Source organism: Gavialis gangeticus, unplaced genomic scaffold (assembly GCF_001723915.1).
Source record: "Gavialis gangeticus isolate Ggan-Ray unplaced genomic scaffold, GavGan_comp1, whole genome shotgun sequence".
NCBI classification, from domain to species: domain Eukaryota; kingdom Metazoa; phylum Chordata; order Crocodylia; family Gavialidae; genus Gavialis; species Gavialis gangeticus.
In genome coordinates, this window is record NW_017729022.1 from 127,600,310 (window position 1) to 127,607,736 (window position 7,427).

Below are 7,427 nucleotides of genomic sequence, written 5' to 3' on the forward strand. Positions count from 1 at the left end.
CAGGGCCCTGTGGCTGCCCATTGTGGCCCCACATGATGTCTGATTGGGTAGCAGCCCCAGCCGCAGCCTCAGCCCTGCCCAACTCCCTCCCTCCCTCCCTATGGGGGCCTCAATCCCCCCTGCCACTTACCTGTGGGAGCTGCTCCCCAGGTTGCCTGGCAGCCATGTGCATATACATGGACATGGCACCCCCTGCCTGACTGCTCTCCTCCCACTCCCTCCTAGCCCTTTGCAGGCTGGAACTCTGCCTGCAAGGCTCTTTGTAAGATTACAAAATGTATGGGTTTCTCTGCTAAAATGAGAAACCTGTGTTTTCCTCCAGTAAAGGGGGAAATCTGCATTTTACTCTGTTTTCTTGTGGTAAATGGAAAACCCGGATCCCTGCTGACATATATCCAAGGTCTCCCTCCAGGCTTCTGCCCCTTGCCTGGTTATCTCTAGCAATGAAGGGCCTCTCATCTTCTTATGTGGGGTTACCCAAGTCTCTTTCCTTGGGGTCTCCTTCATTGATCCCCCTTTTTGCAACTCCCCCTCGGGGTCCTTTCCACTTTATGGTACTTAGCGGCTCTTCCCTATGGTTGCTCTTCTGGTATGGTTTTACCTTTTCTGAAGTTTCACCTGACATCTGTCCTGCAATTCCCACCTTTGGGTCTCCACCATAGGCTTATTTTTCTGCTATGACTTTGGGTGCTACTGTCCCTTTTAAGCACCTATCTAATCTAGGTTGTACCTGGGGGTTGGCCTGCTGTTGCTCTCTGGCCTCTTGGTGTTGGGTATTTCCTCCTATGGGTGCAGTCTTGGTAAAACTGATCACTACTTCCACTTCTTGTCCTAGTACATTCTCTCCTATGCTTAGCTGAGATCCTTAGCAACTCCACCTCTAATTGCTGGATATGGCATGTCACTGCCAATATCTCAACCTCGTGCCTGTTGGTGAGCTCTCCCAGCTTACCAACTTGTCCCATCTTTGGCCCAGGCACTCCAACATCACTGACGGGACCTCTTTCCATATGGGTGTGAATTCTAGACCCAAGGATCTATTTGCCACAGTGTTCTTCCCCTGCTGGGTTGGTTCTGTCTCATCTCCTGGGTTCTCTGGGCTCAAGCATACTGGTAATTCTCTACTTTCCTGGGACTTCAAGGATTCCAGCCTGACAGCCTCTATCTGTTTCTCAGCCTTGGTCAAAGACCCGTTCAAAACCTCTATCTCCTGAAGGTGATCCTGGCATCTGGCTCAAGCTGTTTGTATGCATTCTGTTACAGATGACCCTTGCCTTTTGTGCGGGATACGTACTTGAATTCCCTGCAAATGGTGAAATTTGCAAACAAGGCACTGCATTCATGAATGCAGTACCCCCGGAGGCTGGGTGGGGGGAAGCACGGCTCTGGCGGTGATGGTGGGAGCACGGCAGTGGCAGAAGCCCAGCAGCAGCAAGTGCAGAGCTCTCGAGGAGCTCCTGTAAGTGTATAAACTGTATTTAAAATGCGGATTTAGCATTCATGAATATTTGAAACTGTGAATGCCAAACCCGTGAATAGCAAGGGTTTTCTGTAATTGTATTTCCAGTGAAACCACCTGTTGTCTCAACTGCTCTGTAGCCTGCAGCTCCCCTCTCAAGGGCTCTATCACTTCTTTCAAAGATTGCTTCTGGATGCAATCCCTTTGAAGCTCTTCTTCAGCCACTGCCAGTCTGGCTTCGCACCTCTGTTCTCTTTCTCCTAAGGTCTCCTGCAGTGTTTGCAGCTTCCCCTCCATCTTGGTGAGTGCGGTTCGATAGTGCACACATTGTGCCTCATTCTCCTGGGTGTCCTGAATTTTTGTGGTCAATTGGTCCATTATCTCCTGTAGTTGTTTGATCATCTGCTCTAGTGATAGGTCCTGCTCTATTTTCGCTTGTACACGTGACTGTAGTTGGTTTCTTTCCACACATATGGCTGCCTCTCTCACCTCATCTGCTTCCAAAAGGATCCTCATAGATTGTATCTTTTCCTAAAGTTTCTCCCTTTCAACCTCTGCCTTTTGCACTTGGGCCTGCAACACATCACAATCCTCTATTCTGCCTCTCGCCTCTGTTTCAAGGACCAGCATCTTGTCCTGAAGCATTTTCAACTCTCTCATTCATTCATTGGCTTTCTCCATCTCTGCTGATTGGATCTGGTATTTGACTGACTCTCTGTACTTCTCATACAGACTCTTCAAATTGGCAGTATTTCTGTTGCCAGCCCTCTGCCTCCTCATGCAACACTTCTACTCGGTCTTCTCGACCCTGCAGTTGCTTCTCTATAGTCACTACAAGGTGTTTTAACTCTTCACCCTGTTGTGCAAGGTCTGACTTCTTGGTTGTCTGGGCTGTGTGGACTTCGACTAACCTTGGTGTCAAGGCATCCATCTCCTTCTGCATCAAGTGCAACTTCTCTTTCCACTTTCTATGCTTTTCTGCCTCATTCAAGATGAGCCACTTCAAGGCTTGGGACTGTTCAGCCTTGGCTGCAATCAGGTGCCTAACTTCTTTTGACACCCTGTCTCAGGGCACTTAAGCACCCTGCGCCTAAAATGGAAGCGACCTGGGAGAGGACCCTAGTGGTGAGAAGGGGGAAGCTCAGCTGCCAGTCACCAGGGCAGCACAGGTGTGGGTTGCCAAGACAACCAGTGAATACCAGCTGATGGGAAGGGGCAGGGCTTGACCCTTCTTAAGCCCAGGACTGAGGCCAGGAGGGTAGTTCCCCTCTGGCTGCCAGGGAAGGGGGAGTTCGGCCAGTGTAGGGAGAGAGGAGAAGCTACACTGCATGAGCCTCTCCTGGTTGCTGCCTGGGTTGGAGGATTTTCCCAGTAGGGATTGCACGTTGGTCTGACTATATGGTTTAGCTTTATGTTATAGCTAGGAGGCGTAGGTTTGCGTTAGAGCTGGGTTGGCTGGCGGTAGTGTTTGTTTGTAGTTTTGTCAACTGGAGGACCGGGTGAGGCTATAAGGGGTTGGAGGAGGCCTCATGGGGGCCCCACGGTAGCGTGGAGACCCAGTGCCAGAGCGGGCGCAGCGTTTAGGGGTGTATCGACCCAGGGCGGGCGTGAGTATGGGGAAAGGTCCCCAGGGCGGGCGTGAGTATGGGGAAAGGTCCCCAGGGCGGGCAGTGACCATGGGAGAAGCCAGAGAGCACCCGTGAGGGCGCAGGCAGACAGTGAGGTGAGCCAGAGAGCATCTGTGAGGGCACGGGCAACAGAGAGAGATGAGCCCGGGGACCCGTGAGGGCATGGGTGACTATGGGATGAGCCAGGAGGCGCCTGTGAGGGCACCAAGAGGGGAATTGACCAGACAACGACTAGTACACCTGCGAGGCTTGGGGCGTGTTATAGGGATGGTAGGAGCCACGCGTAGTCCCTAAGGCTTTAGTGCACCGAGTCCCCGAAGGCAGGGCACAGACTGGGACATCTCAGGGCACTGTGCCAAAGAAGATTAAAAAAAAAAAAAAAGGCAGCCTCCCTTTAACAATATTCACATCAAAGACGTGGTGGGCCAGATGGTGAGCGTGCGTTGACACCAGCTTGGTATGGTAGGGGGTGCTAGGGGAGTTCACGGCACCCCTAGGGTGTGCCCTGCCACACCCGCCTTCCTTCTTTCTGATTTGCAGATGTAGTTCTAAAGCAGCCACTTCTGCTTCAGCCTGCTCATGTTTGCACTTCTCTATTTCTAGCTCTCATTGTTGACAGGCAGCTCTCTCTCTCACCTTCTCTGAACACAACTGCCAGGTAAGTGTTTCCTGCTTTAATCCCTCTACAGTTTGTGTCTCTGCCATGATTTCTCCAGTCCTTACTGTTCCTTTCATCCCTTCCCCACTGGGATGAAGAATCCCATCTTAGGGATGCGGGTCTTCCCCTGTGCATGGCTGTTGCCTTGCTGGTGCACCACTGTAACAGGTTGCAAACCCACTGGGGCAGCCAGGACACTTCCTAGTGGAATTGCAGCTCCTGTCTGGCTCAAGCTATAAGACCTTTCCCTCTAGTTTGTTTGTCTACCATGCCTTGGTCGTACTACTCAAGAGTGATAAGGGAGGCTACCAACAGGTCTCAGAGTGAGCTTCAATCTAAATAGTTCTCTCCTGGCTTGATTAAGTCCCTATAGGGCACCTGTAGCCTTAGGGGCAAATTGCATGGCTCCTTCTCCTTTCCTACACCACACCCCAAACCTCATGGATGACACTGTAATGTTCTCTCCTGTTGGGGCTTCAGGCTCCTCAGCCTCTGCTCCTTTACTCTTGCTTTTAAGCCTAGGACCACAGCATCAGACCGACCTTGGAAGCACTAATGTCCATCTACTACCTTCAGTCTCCGGACCCTGAGCCTCTGTCTGCCAGGCTCCTGACCCGCTATGGTTGCACTCCTCTGGTGCTGGGCCCTCCTTCAGTCTCTGGGTCACTGACCTCTGTCTGTCAGGCCCTTGACCAGCTATGGCTGCATTCCTCTTGACCTGGGCCCATGGACCCTATCTTGCCATGCCCCTCTCAGGCACCGGGCCCCTGGCCCCCATCTACTCTGCAGCCTTGCACTGCTCCCTTCACTGGGCTTGATGATAGCTTAGGCCTTGAGCCCACCCCTGACAGATACTTCTGCCTTACAGCCAGGAGGTCCTCCCTGCATGGTGGTTGGGGAGAGACTACCTGACCAGTGCAGGCTCTGGCCTTATATAGCTTCATCCTGAGCCTTCCTCCAATCAGGTGAGCCTCCCATTACCTCCCCTCTGCTACCTGCAAGCAGTCTCCCAGGCTTCTTGCTCCCTTAAAGGAAAAGGGACATCCCAGTGCCCTGCTACAATGCCACTCACAAATAAATTACTTGACATATACAATGCCAGAGCAAGGCATGTGAACATTCACCCACTTAAAGAATTAATGATAAATGACCTCCCATCAGAAAACTATCATCTGGAAATCAGATGAGGTCTGCATGTTTTAATTTATATAAATGCCTGGAATTGTGTCTCAGGTTATTAAAGCAGAGCAATAAGAGTCTTATTCCATTTGGAGGCTGAACACTTCAGGCTATTAACTTACATGCATCTTGTTTGCTTCAGAATTGAAATTAGTTCCCTTAATTGAATCTGCATAAAGCAAATATCTTGCGCTCTATAGACCTGATTTGAAATGTACACTGAAATTAAATGTCTCAAGACTTATGCAGACCTAAAGGCTGCGTTGCAGGGATGTAAATGATGTGGTTTACAGTGTAATTGGGATTGTTGTACAGAAAAATGAAAATTATGAGAACCTCCTTTTTCTTTTGGCTTTCTTCCTCATTTCTGCAATATTGTACCATCAATTAAGTACTGCTTTGTTCTCTGTGAAGGGAAGAGGCCTTTATTCAAGCTGGCTCTAAGAAAAGTGTAATTGCCTTGCAGCAGTGGTTTCAACCTTTTTAGGCTTAAGGCACCTCCTTGTTAGGCTCAAGAAACCCATTCTAAAATACCACCTCTTAGTTTTCACTCATTTCTTGAATACAGAAAAATACTAGAGCAATTCTTCTATTGCAAAGAACTCAGAAAGACCAGAACAAGCTAGAATGTTTTAAACACTTTGGATTCCTACTTGAAATCTCTGTGTTCAGCTTGTTAATTATGTTTGCTTACCTAACAATTCTAACATTGTGAGGCATCCTGTGGCACCCTTGAAAGGATCTCAAGACACCCCAGGGTGCCACAATATACTGGTTGAGAATAATTACCTTAGAGCTAATGGAATTTCTTCTGATAAAATGAAAAAGTAGCTCTAGGGTGAAAGCTATAAACTTTTGCCTTGATCAAATCTCAGGGTTACTTTCCTAGTTTCCTTGCAAGGGAGTTGCAACTGGCATGGGTTACAAGAGAATATATAAGTGGATGTTGGCTGCTAAATAAGCACCCGTTTTTAAGAAATGACCAAAGAGCAGATTTGCTCCCAGTCAGCTAGGCAGCAGGGGGCAGGAGATTGCTTTCTGCCCCAGAAGTTGCTAGACCCTGGGCATAACAATGCACCCCCTGCTGGGCAGCATTGTGGTGGCAGAATTGCAGAGTGGTGGCTGGGAGATTGCTCCAAGCCCCAGCTCCTTGATTGCAGAAATGGAAACAATCTGTACAGAGAGTTCTCCGTATAACCTGGAGCTGGCTGGGACCTGCCCTTGACCAGGACAGTTCTTGGCTAGCTCCACACTGTGCTAGGAAGTCTGCGCATGAAGCCTGGAGGTGGCTAGAGACTTTTCCATTTTGGACAGTCCCCAGCCAGCTCTGGGATGTATATGCAGATTTCCCTGCACACCCCAGGGCTGCCCCAGTCAGGAGCAGGTCCCAGGCCCACAGATATTTTTCCCAGCCCCATGGTGGGGCAGCTAGCAGTGAGCCCAAAACTGGGCAGGGAATCCCCACACAGTTAAGGGCTCACTGCTAGCTGCCTTACTGGTGGATCAGGGCAGGAGGCTGGGCCTGCCTTTCCCCTGCAGCTCTTTCCAAGCTCCCTGCTGCCGGGACAGGGGGGCATTGTCCCCACCTGGGCTTCACCACTGGAGCCCCCTGGCAGCAGAAAGCTCCTGGGGGCAGGGAGCAATCTCCCAGCCCTTGCCAGGAGACATCCATCTCCTGGCCCTATACATTCTGCCAGCCCCTGGTTCTCTGTGTATACCCATTCTCCAGACCCCTATTAGGTTAACATAAACAGATCTCAGCAGTTCAAGTGAATTGGCTTTCCAGACCCTCTCTCCCCAGGATTAACACAAAAAATACTCGGTGCTTTGCATGCATTCACTTTCTCTGTCCACCCACAGAGGGTCTGCTTCCCAAACAGCAGCTCCTCTCACTAGGCTTATATTCATTCCTTTCTCCCCAGAGACCTTTACCCCTCTCTACTGTGACAATCAACCCATTCCTCAGCCCTGGAAGAGAGTTTATATACCAGTCAACCCCTCCCACTGGTCATCTAACTGAGCTTCTTGCTCACCTGGCCCAGGGGCTGCTAATTTCCCCCCACACCATTTTACCTGCTGTGGTATAGAGAGAGCTTTTTGCAGGCTAGGCTCTGTAGGGGATGAGTTCATAACCCAGGGGTAGCCAGTACCGTTTCTCCTTAGGCAGTTTCTGCTTTCACCTGCAGCAGGTAGCTTGCTCCTTCATGTTCAGCTATGTGTTGGCCCTAGCAGTCAGGGACTCCAATATTTTGGCTGTTTTGGTAAGACAACTGTACTGCAGGTAATTGCTCCCTTCCTCAAGCTAAAAAAATTCTGGTCTTCATAGTTTCATAGTTTCTAGGGTCGGAAGCGACCTGAGCAGATCATCTAGTCCGACCCCCTGCCATGGCAGGAAGAGCACTGGGGTCAAACGACCCCAGCAAAGTGGTCATCCAACCTCCACTTAAACCCCCAGGGTGGGAGCCTGCACCACCTCACTTGGAAGCTGGTTCCAGACTCTAGC